The sequence below is a fragment of the Pipra filicauda genome, unplaced genomic scaffold (assembly GCF_003945595.2).
Source record: "Pipra filicauda isolate LSUMZ 115617 unplaced genomic scaffold, ASM394559v2 scaffold19_size4547281_pilon, whole genome shotgun sequence".
In the NCBI taxonomy this organism is placed as follows: Eukaryota; Metazoa; Chordata; class Aves; order Passeriformes; family Pipridae; genus Pipra; species Pipra filicauda.
In genome coordinates this window covers 4,330,825-4,342,965 of record NW_024104309.1, presented here as the reverse complement: position 1 = coordinate 4,342,965, position 12,141 = coordinate 4,330,825, and the positions used below count along the sequence as shown (strand labels likewise).

Sequence of the window (12,141 nt, the reverse complement as noted above, 5' to 3'; positions counted from 1 at the left end):
GAGAGTAAATTAGTGTTCATTCTTGATTATTTCGTTCCTGTACATTCTCCTGTGTTAGAAGGGGGGAAAAACACACAAAAAATACTTCCAAGGGAGTTATTCTGTCTCTCATTATCATTCATAATTTGCCTTTGCTATAATTCACATTCCTTCACAAAATAGCAACATATTAGTTAGATCTTTTAATTAAACCCCCAACACCTGCAGGTGAGAAAACACAGATGGATTCGCTCCTCCATGGAAACACTCAGTTCCATGTGAACTGGCCACAGAGCCAAGGAGAGAATAGGTGTTAGAATAACACTCTGCTGCTCACAGTGACTCCATTCATTTCTCCCCAAACAAACATACCTGGGGTGTGTGCACAGCTTGTCCCACAGCTTAACCCTTTGCTCTCCTCTCGTCAGCTGCTGCCTCCACCAGAGACAGGTTTGGTTCTCAGAATGGCACCAAAAAACACCTTTGGGAGTTAGATGTGAGCTTTGGATTTCTCGCTGTGCCAAAAAGAGACTTGTATGGTTCCTGAATTTCTCTCTCTCTGTTAGATCTCTGGCTGGCTTTTTCCTTTTGTCCTCCTGCTGTTCTAGAACCACGAGTCAAACTCAAATTCATAACTCACTGATCTCTCTCTGACCATTGCAACATGAGGATGCAGGATGCAGTAAAGCTGCTCACTGCAGTGTGCACATATACCTGTATAAAATTATCTGCATTTATATTTCTATATTCGATACATTTATCTATATATTCTGTGTAGAAAAATCTTGCTCACCAACATCCCTGTTGAATAAGCAAGTTCTCCAGCACACTGGTTCCTACTCCCAGGGAGCTCCTAGCTGGGAGTTGCAGCGCTATCCCACTATATGAACTGGTTTTCCATGACTATTACCATTACAATTAAGAACTAAAACTATTGGCTGTATTACTGAGAAATTTGAGGGAACAGATGAGAGCAAAGTTTTATTTTAGGCAAATGAAGCTGGTAAAATGTTAATTGTCCATATTGGACACCATGACATTCTGGCTTGTTAAAATTGACATAATTTATTTTTCTTTTTAAACTATATTAATGGTTCTATCAAAGAATGATAAATGTAAGGAAAACTGTATTTTTATTGCTCCATAAGAAAACAATGTGAACAGAGCATTGTTTGAGTTGTGAAATCAAGCACCCAAAACTAAGGAATAACATGGAAGTAGCAGAGGTTACTTGAATTACGGAGAGTTTTTCCATGTAGTCTGACAGGATTTAGATCGAGACCAATATACTTCACATTATGTTACAGGTAGACTTTAAACTTGAAGTATAACCAAAGGCCAATTAGAAGTACATTTGCAGGACACGGAGAAAACAACTTCTCCATTTCCATATACTCGTGTAACTCATTTATAAGTTATGTTTGGATTATAACTCACACATTGTACAGATATTTTTAATGTAGTATTACCCTTCCTGCAGGGTGCAAAAGACAATCACACAGCCTGATGCTTTGGGGATTAGCAGGAAGAGGAGATGGGGAGGAAGAAGGTCAGGCCTGATGGACTAAAGGGCTGGAGAACTCCCGGTGAGGCACAGAACACTGTGTTTTCTGTGCCTGGGTGAAGGTACAGGGCCAGGCCAGGGCTGGAAAGATGAGATTTGTGGTCAGTGACTTGGTCCTGGGCACAAGAAAGGAACTTAGGGGAATTGAGCAAAGCTGGAACAGCATCTGCCTGGTCAAGACTTAAAGGAAGTGATTCTTTCCACCTGAGTCCCAAAGCATCCCCAGTGGGAGAAGCCTATGAGTAGTCTTTGAAAGAGGAGGAATTTCACTCTCTTTAGAATGAGCGTTACACGAGGACACAGTGGTCAGAGCTCTTTGCTCAAGAAGTTGAACCCAATCCCTCTCCAAACCCTTGGATTCTGTCCTGAGCCTCTGCCTGGACAGGAGTTTCCCTCTCTGGGGATCAAACTGAAGGGTTTCTTATTAAAATAGACATGAGCACTTAGAGAGGGTTGGTGTTCCAGCTAAGGCTGCAGTGCATGAGCAGCACCAGAGCTGCCTCTGGTTTGTAACATTACGTGTGAGAATATTCCCCAGAGGAAGTCATGGGAAATGCCCCAGAAGATTCACAAAATTGTGTTCCTCTGACTTAAAGTTTCACCAGGCTTTACTATAAACTCAGGCTTAGCATATACTTTAGTATTAGTAATAACTTATAATCTCTACAAGTTGTATTTACACATTAATTTTACTTTTATATGGACATATTAAAGGTATGTGGAGGTATGAACTCTTGCGCTGCTTTTGAGGTATTGATGGTTAGATAAAAATATAAACAAACCAACCTAAGAAGACACTTTTAAACTTTAGATTATCTAATAACAAATAGAAGAACACTGTACACTATGATGGGATTGCTTACTAAATATAAAATGTTTGGCTTCTACAGTTCTTGGAGAGGATTCTGATGAAGTCTGTTGTGGTGCTTATTTCTAATCCCAATTATAAGTACATTCCACCTACATATGGCCTATAAAAACCATTTTGTACCCTTTCTTACCCAGCCAAATGGTATTTCAGGTGTGTAAGTTCTGTATATAATTTATTTCCATACAAAATTAAAAACACTGAAATGTTTTGTTTAAGATGACCAGGGAGAGGAACTGAAAGGTTTGGACTGATAGTAAAAATTAAAAATGGTATTTAAAATAAATCCTGTTAATTTGCTGAATATTTTTATTCTGTTAGAGATTGAACATGGTGGTATTGGATGTCTTGTAAATATTGTGAAAGGGTTGCTAAAATACAGATTTTTCTTTGGCTCTTTTGACAATTCAGGTTCTCTCTGTAATTTCCCCCACTGGGCTATGTCTGTCTTTGACATCCTTATGAGTTTGTAGTGTGGGAGCAATCACTGGCCACATCCTAACTCCTGACCTGGATGAGACAAAGACCAGTCTCTTCTTTTCTCCCTTGCTCTCTTCTCTGGATTCCTGTGGAGGGAACCCTGGGTGCACACTCTCCAGAGGACTCCTCCTCTGGGTGACCCACACACCCAAACCCTGGTCATGCTCAAGCAGGAGCGTGTCTCAAGACATTCTTCAGGTGCTCCAAACCAGCACGGCTCCCTCAAAGCTCTATTTGCTGACATCAGTTCGTATTTCATCCCGGTCATCTTCCCTTCTTGTCCTCTCTGAAACCTGTGGTCTTTCACTCACACCCAAAGTTCCCCACAGTGTGCCAGTGGCTGCACAGTAAATTACTGAAGTTGACACTCCTCTCTCTGTCCTGTTATGAACTTGCTTTTCCCTGTTTCCATCACAACCTTTTTATTAGGTGGTGAGATATGATGTTTTGTGTCTGAAAACATTAATGAGACAGGTTGAGCACCTTCAAGCAAGAGCATGAAGGAGGGTGAAATGAGGTGTGAATCCGTGCTGAAATTTGGGAACTAACATACTCAGTATACAGTTATAAATAAAAGGGGGGAGAAATTGTTTTCCAAGCATTGACTTGTCACTTTTTATTCACTTTTCTAGCTAATTACAAAAGAATTCCATAGGAAGGACTTCCAGGAGAGGACGAGGGTTTCTCATCTGTGCCAGGGACTCGGCAGGAGCATGTGAGGAGTGAACTCTGGCCTGCTCAGTCTATTTAGCAAGCTCTGAGATGTGTAAGTACATTATCTGCAAGGCTGGTAAAGAGCGCTCAGGGAGGATTTGTGGGTCTGTGGGAAGGACAAAGAAAAATGTTTTCTAATAAATTATTCACAACCTCACAATCCCTTTTGGGCAGGTTGTTGCTCTGTTTGCCCCAGTGCTTCCCGGCTCCTCTCTCCGCATCCACACGCGCAGTTTCTCACCTCCAGAGAGCAGCAGAGATCTCAGGCAGGCTGCTGCAGCTAATGGTGGCAATTAATAACTTGTCATAATCCCGAGGATGGAAGGGAGGGCTCACCATCAGCAGTCAGGTCATGGCGCTTCTGTAAAGCAAATGAGGTGCAGGTGTTGTCCAGATTTAAGAGCTTTGCTACACTCTCGGTGCACTGCAGTGCCAAGCCACAGCCAGAGCATCACCCTACAGGTACATAACTTACTGTACTAGTTTTCATGCTCCAGGTGCACACACATTATCCAGCCTTCCCCCCCCTCCACCGCTGTTCATTAAGAATCCTCAGAACATTTCAATAAATCATAACACAGAGCAGTTAATTCCAAACATGTAATTGCAGCGTGCCTTTGGATTTGCATACACGGGGCAGAGCACTGAAGCTTTATTTTGCATTTGTAAACAGAAACGTGTTTGCAAGAGAATGTGTTATCTTTGCCTTTTAATTGAAGTTGTGGATAAATAGCTTGGCTACCTCACAGCAGTTCAGGTCCATGTTCTCTATTCAAGCTTGAGAAAATGAAACCTCATTACGCCTTTCGTTAAACAACAAACTACAGAATCACTTATTTCCAGACAGCTCAGTTGGCTTTGCCTTTTTCCGTTCCTGTGGGTCAGTTCTGCTTGAAATGAACCAAGTTTACAAATCTCTACTGGTTTGTACACTCCTATTATGCAGAGTAGGTTATGCATTTGTAACTGTCAGGCAGTCAGGGTGATCCAGCATTCTCATCTGACCCTATTCATTTCAATGGGTGCGTCTTGTTGACATTGATTCATGTTATAACTTATATCGATGCATTATAATCCCTTTGTGTCACCCCACTGGTTATTTCTACTAAAATGTTGTGAATAAATGCTGGCAATAATGGTCAGCAGGATCTGAAGCTGTTTTAAGGGATGTGGAGTCCACCTGAAGTCCCAGGTCAGTGCTTTACTCTGGCTTTTTCTCTGGAAGACAATTAACATGCAAAGTATCCTATTCCTGTGCATTTGCATGGCAAAGTGTCTCCTGGCTTATTAATAATTTGGGGCTGTGCATTCCAAATGTATATTGCACTCAACTAAAGGGATAAGTAAACACCATTATGCATGCATGTAGGTCTTTATCAAGGTGTGGTTGATAATGTTTTAAAGCAGAACTATTTCTCATGAAAATAGCTCCTCTTAATAGCCTCTGTCTCTCTATTGTGCTTCTTAGTGAAACATAAATCACTAATATGTTTTCAGCTGCAAACTACTCTCTTTTTCCATTGTATTCACAGATTTAGTGGCATTTCAAATAGATAAACACAAGCAACATCTATCAACACTACAAAAAGGGGGCCTTAATCAAAGCTCCAGGTCCCAGGTCTCAGCATCTCCATTTACCTTGAGATAAATCCATTGGTGTGACCACCACTGCACAGGGTGACAAATCACCCCAGTCAGCTGAGCAGTGCAAGGGCTTATTGGCCTTTCTTTAAGTGGTCTTACCCTTCAATGAAAAGGATGGTGCTTGTCAAGCAGGGCCAGATTAAAGTTAGACAAAAAGAAATGATCTGTTATTAGAAAACTCCGATTGAGAATCACAAAACAGGAAAGAAATATGAATAAGAATTTACAGTGAGGATGCTCCCCCCACCTTTTCTCATCCTCCCCCAAGCAGAAATTAACTTTAATTACTTTCCCAGCTTAGCACATGATGAATGTCAAGACAAGGAGGCATTAACATTAAATAAATAGGTGGCTTTGGGAATGTGCCTGTTGGAGCAGGAGAAGGGGAGCCTGTGCCTGGTTGCTGAGCTACTCCAGCTCAGGTGTGGTGGAGAGCATTCCAAGAATGCTTCCTTTAGATGTGTTAGGGCTGCTTTTGCTGGATACAGCATGGGATGGCTCTGAGGAGATCCATGCCATCACCTATTGGGAGGCAGCACGCTGTGCATGGATCTCTGGGAATGAAAGGATTAGGGTTCAATGGGAGGAGAGCAATAGATGCCTGAGCAGAGTCTTATCTGGGTTGGTCAAAGGCTCTTGATGCTTCCAGCCCATGTTCTGACCTTGTTTACAATGACACAACTGCAGAAGCATCAAAATCTCCTATCAAGGTTGGCCCTTAGCATTTTAGTTCACATAGTTTCTAAAAACAAACTTGAGGTTTAAACCAGGTATATGCAGATAACCTAAAGCCTCCTGAATGTCATTAAATTATCTCAATAGATAATGAGCAAATTTCTCCCTCCAAGAGCCTCGTGTTCTGGTGATCCACATAAATGTGTTTAAAGTCTCTTAAAATCCTATTTATAAAAAGAAAACAAGTGAACAGACAGCAACTGAAAAATTTCAGAGCCAGCACACTTGGAAAATTGAGCAAATATTTGCCCATCCAATTGGTTTGTTTGCCAAAGAAATTCACAGTGAGGGCCTAGTGAGGTAGTGAGAGGAAAAATTACTCATATTTAGATTTTTTCATAGGATCAATGTTTATGGTTGGGTGGGTGGGTGGTCATGGGGTTTTGTTTATTTTTTCCCCGCCACTGATATTCATGCATTTAAAATGCACTCAGTTTCTTGTGACTTGATAGACCACTATAGAAAGATTAATTTTCTGTAATCATTTGATTTGATCAATGTCTACACAGCCCAGTATAAGTTTATTTTCTATTTATCCTGATCCTGAAATTAGTTGCTAAGGGTACTCAAGGGAAACACTTCCATAATTATAAATAGATCCTGACAACAGACATTTCCAAATGTAATAATGTAAAATGGTTATATTTCACATCAGAACATAAAATGGCACTGGTAGGGACACACAAAGGAAGTGTTGCTCCTTTCCTTTGCATAGTGCTGTGCCTAAATAAACGTGGTGTTTGCAGGCCAAAATTTCAATAGCATATGTTCTTCATTAATTATTTTAATTTTTTTTATGGTGTAGACAGTAAGATATAGAGAAATTAAGGGACTTGTACAAGAGGACAGTGGAAGTGAGCAGCAGAGGTAGAAAAAGGTCAAGGCTTCCGAACTCCTTAAGTGGAGAGAAAACTGTGCTGTGCCAATTCGTGGAGTAATCCAAAATTAATGTTTGTGTTGGTACCTTAAAAGCCCAGGGAAGCCACAGGGGATGAAAGACTGGGTTCAGGATTACTTCATGGTGAAATTACTTGGCTTCACTTTCATCAGCAGGGTAGGTTTGCACCATAGGAATAAAGAGAGGGTAGGAAAGTGCTTTGAAGAGGGACAGCACATCATGGAGGTAAGAGTCCTTGACCATAATCCTCAGCACAGACAATTAAAAAGCATCATCTTTAAGTGCCTTTCAAAAACAGTGCAGCCACACTGACTGTGGTAGCCCAGATATAATAAAATATCTATTTAAAGATACCAGTTGTATAGATATAAAAGATCAAGTAATGCTCAGAAGTTAAGAGAACATAATAATTATCTGATAAAATGTATACTACACATAGGCATAGCCTTAAACTGCCATGGTGATTGCAGAGTAATTTAATATAAATTGATTAAGTACATTTTTACTGATGCTTAAAGACTAGTCATAGCATGGGAAATGATGTTTTGTTATCAGCTGCTACTAAACACACGGTATTTGCTGGAGTAAATCCAAGTGTTGGCTTTAGGACACATTATTTAAAGGATTTGCAGCTGCTCTTCCTGCACTCCAGGTTGAACACAATTACCAAACATCACAGGAGGATTTTCCAAAACCAGGGGGGTTTGTCACCCACAGGGACGGAGCACACCTGGGTATGACAGAACAGCAGAGTTGACCCAGCCTTCAGAAGCAAACCAGTTGCTTTCACCAGTATAAACAGAGGAGAATCCTCACATTCCTCATTCCTGTAGGAATAAATCCTTTGCCTATGGGGTGATTAAAGACAGCATCTCGTTTGAGGCAGAGCTACTGAAATAAAGATCACTCCAATTTACATCCCCTAAGAAATCTCCTCTTGATCTGCAAATAAGGGAACCTCAGGACAAGCATAACCTGCTGGATCATTTGGTTATTTTCTATTAGGAAAATGGCATGAATTTTATTAAAATCTAACTGTAAATATTTATGCTGATAGAAAACCCACTGTTGTTATTTTTCTTTTTACTCTAATACCTTAGAAGAGATGGAAGATAATTGCAGGATTCAATAGGTCACTGGAGGTAAAGAGGGGGTTTTTTCTGGAGTTATTGTTGCTGAATACAAACTGCAAGCAAAGGTATGAGGATTTTTTCAAATCTGAAAAGTCACTATTTCTCTTTCAAAGAGGAGAACATATTCTCTTTTAAATCTTTAAAGATCATCTGTTCTGCAGTGCCTGCAAATCATTACTGTTTCATACTGGTTTGCCAAGCGAGGAGCTCAGCTATCCATTTTCCTGCTGAACTCTTTCTGTCTTGGCTCACACCCTCACCTTCCCTGCTTTGTTCATCCCCACACTCTGTGCAATACTCTGCCCTGGTAGTGAAAGTGGAGTGTTGAAGTGCTGATGTAAAACCAAGTGATAAAAATTGCAAATCTTGTCTTCTGAAACCCAGAGTTTGACTCAACAGCCCTTTCTGAACTGAATGTGAAGAGGAGAGAGATTTTGGCACACAGTCTCAAACTCACACACAAAACATCGACCGTGAAGAAATGCCATTTACATGAAAATAGCATGAGGTTTCTGGACTTTTGGAGTAAATATTCAAAGACAGAGCCCCAGAAATTAGGAATGCTCACTGGATGGAGGAAATTGAGGGTTTATGTTTATGGGTAAAATAAATGTTCATTCTTTATATAAATCCTAAAGAAGGATGTTGCCTCTTCAGTTTTGCCCAACTGTTTTAAAATGGAATTAGGAATTTCTGACAGTTACAGTAACAAAACGTAGTCAATTTAGTTTAAATAAAAAATACTAGTGTAGCATCTGAGTCAAATCCATAGCTGTATACTATAAAATACTTGTTGTAACTCTATAGTTTAGGCACTGTGTAAGACCAGAGTAAGCAAAAGCACACTGTTGTAAACTAAACTCCTAAGGGGCTTGGAAAGCCGCTCTGGCAAAGTATTGGGCAGAAAAACCTTTAAATTTCTCTCTAGGATTTTTTGACTCTTGCTGTGTGAAATGGGGTCTGAACTCTCACCTCAGTGACTGATGAGTCATTAATTCATGTTTGTAAAGCACTGTGATCTTAGAGGTCTTTTCCAACCAAAGGATTCTATGAAAATTGACACGGTTAGCAAAATGTATTACAAATAGGAGTATTGAGGGCAATTTCATAGTTAACCCGTGTTTTTATTTAACCTGTAAAATTCTTCTGTTAGGTCTGAATTTCAGTTTCTTCCAGCTAGGGATGGACAGCTCCTTGTTTTCCTCACTCCTTAAGCACTTTGTTGGCTGTTTGGGTGGTGTTGAATTTTACCAGCAGACTATTCCAACTGTTGTTGAAAATCACAGGTTGTCAACAAACGCTCGAGGCCAGAATTTTTTACTCTTACAATTTCTTTACTCCAGCAGTATCCCATCCAAGCCATGTTTACAACCACCTTACTTTCTGCAGCTGAGTCACTGTTTTTTAGTGGAGCTCTTTGCAAGCAGCAGAAACTTCAGGGCAATCAATATGGCTTTCAACCCCGCCATCGAGAGTGCTGGAGATATTTAGGTCATTAAATGGCAGTGGACACAAGTAAAAGCCCATATCTCACTTCATTAGCAGTAAAGATGCTGTTTAGTTTTATTTGCTAAATCACACAACACACATAAACTGCACGGGAGGGGTGGAAAACTGAGTCAGCAAAAATCCCGTGAGGTGCCAAAGCCAAGGCATGGCCAAATTTCTGTGATCTCGGTGCTCAGTGCAAACTTGTTTTATTGAATTTTACTTTTATATGCCATATTAACATCTCATTTGCATACAGATTGTGCTCCATCTTTACTCTAAAACCGCACTGTCAGCAGTTCTCTTGTGCAGATGAGGAGTGGCACAGCAGCATTTAAACACTCTTGTTAAATTTTAAAGCAAGTTGCAGAAGGTTTTGGTCAATCTGCTTCGTGGGTTATCACATCCTTTGCCTTTTCCCCCACAGTGGTAGCTGGGGGTTGATTTTATTTATTCCTTTCAGGATTGTTTAGATGCGCATATCTAAATATTTCAGCTACTCCAGGCATAGAATCCCTAGCAAATCCAGTGCTCTTCACATCAGGTTTCCTTGCTAATGCTCCTGCAATTCTAATTGTGGAAGCAGCAGCACAGGTAAAGCGCTGTAGGGGCAGTGGTTTTGCCACGATGTTCTATTTACTAGAGGACATAAACACTTCATCTCTTATTGTTGTTACTCTGGTGGAACTGTGTTAGAGTCAAACGGAGAGAAAACAGAGTGCTGAGCAGAATCAAATGTAAATACATCCAGCAGAAGTACATATATACTCTGTGGTAGCTGTATAGTAGTAGATTACCATAAAACAATTTTTTCTCTATGAACACAGATAATTCCCAGCTGCCTTAATAATTTTTTCAGCAATCAACTTTTAATTTATGAGTTCTAATAATTCTATTCTGAGGCTAAACAAATAAACACACCTACCAGGCAGTAGAGAACACGACAGAAATTACAGTGTAGTATTAACAGTTGGTATTTGCCATGCTGGAATAACAGAGAGAGTGATAATACATAAACACACACAGTGAATATTACTTGGCAACTGCTTATGGTGTAACTGCCCTTATGTGATCACGCCTGGTGAAAACACTGGAATTTTGGGGTGTTGTAGTTAGTGTTGAGGGGTAGCAATGCAAGCCATTACCTCTTGTGCTGTCACTAAGTGGATAAAGCAAATGAGATGAATATGTTAAGGAAGTTTCAGAGCTGCGTCCCCAAAATCTGAGTTTCTGGAGGCTCAGTCTGGCCCTGCACGTGGCATTTAGTTATGCTAAATACAGCCAAGGCTTGGCTGCAAGCCAGGCCCAGCTATTGTCCTCACAATGCGGGATCAGTGGTTCACCTGCAGGATAACAAACCAACTGCTAATGAGAGTAATTAGGAGCCTTGGGGGTGATTTATACATTTTGTCACTGTACAAGCAGTGTAAATGCTGAGGTTTGCAAAGATAACAATTATTGGTTCAGGTGATGATCCTTTCATCAAAGACCGACATCCGATTTTTAACTGTTGAAATTCAGAACTGGGCTTAGTAAAAGTGGAATTGTAACTATAAGTAGAAGGAATGTATCCAAATATTTGCCTTAATTCAGCTTTGAATATCACTCCATAACCCAAAAATCACAAAGTGGCAAGACTGTAGAATGGGATAGATTATAACTCTAAATTGGTGATTATTTACAGATATCTAAAGGTTGTATTGTTTATATACTAATATTCTTGCAGAGACAGAGTAGAAGTACGACTCTTAATAAATCTAACTGCTTTTTGTCTGAGTATCTTAAATATTAGTGAAAAAAATCTCTTTGTGGTCTCACATTTTTACTTGCAGAGTTAATGCAGATCAGGTGATAACACTCTCAACACAAATCTCTACCCAAATTGTCCCTAAATTCACTATAGTTATTGGAATTCCTCGCTCCTCTCAACACAGCCATTGTTTATACTGAATTACAGTTGTGCAGACAAGGTGTGTTACTGAGAGCACTGTCACTGCCTGGTTCGACACAGGTAGGATTTGAATTCTGATTTTCCTTTTTCCTAAAATCTTAATTTTGCCACCCGATGCGTGGAAGTGCCAGTGTGTGTCCCCTGCACTGCTGGGCTCAGTGTTGACCGTGAGTTACCCCTCGTGTGCTGCTGAGAAACATCTCACTCTGAAACAGCTTTATAACTGTTGGAGAGAAGGAAAACAGACCCAAGGTTAAAACATATCCTAAAAATACCTGCCTTTGCCAAAAGATGAAAATTCTTTGGACTTAGATTTCCTGTTCTGTACTGTTTGTGGGCACGCTCCACTCCCAGACGAGGGGGAATGACCTCCAGGAAAGAGCAGGATGTGTTTTAGAAAAGGGAGGAAATGTGATAGTCTGGAAGCCTGAAGTACAAGATCCAATCTCTCTCCATGGATGGCAAGAGCATGTCAGACATAATGGAATATTAAGAGAAGGAACCTATTGCAGGCTCAGGGGACTTGAGTAAGATAGCATTAAAAACTTTACTGCTATTAAATCTTGGGGAGCTGCAGATAATTTTGCTTTAGAGGAGCGTGGCTGCTGGTGTGGTTAAAAATGCTATCGAAAAATCCACTCAGGAGGAATCCCTCAATAAAACAGAAACAATTGGGGCTACATTGGA

General features: G+C 40.3%; 1 long non-coding RNA gene across 1 annotated transcript in view; it reads left to right on the top strand.

Moving 5' to 3' along the window:
- LOC120323119 overlaps positions 1-12,141 on the top strand; it is a 120,326-nt gene that overhangs the window by 51,904 nt on the left and 56,281 nt on the right. Inside the window, exon 3 of the long non-coding RNA XR_005563286.1 lies at positions 3,524-3,657. This is a non-coding gene — a long non-coding RNA (uncharacterized LOC120323119). The remainder of the gene's footprint in view (positions 1-3,523; positions 3,658-12,141) is intronic.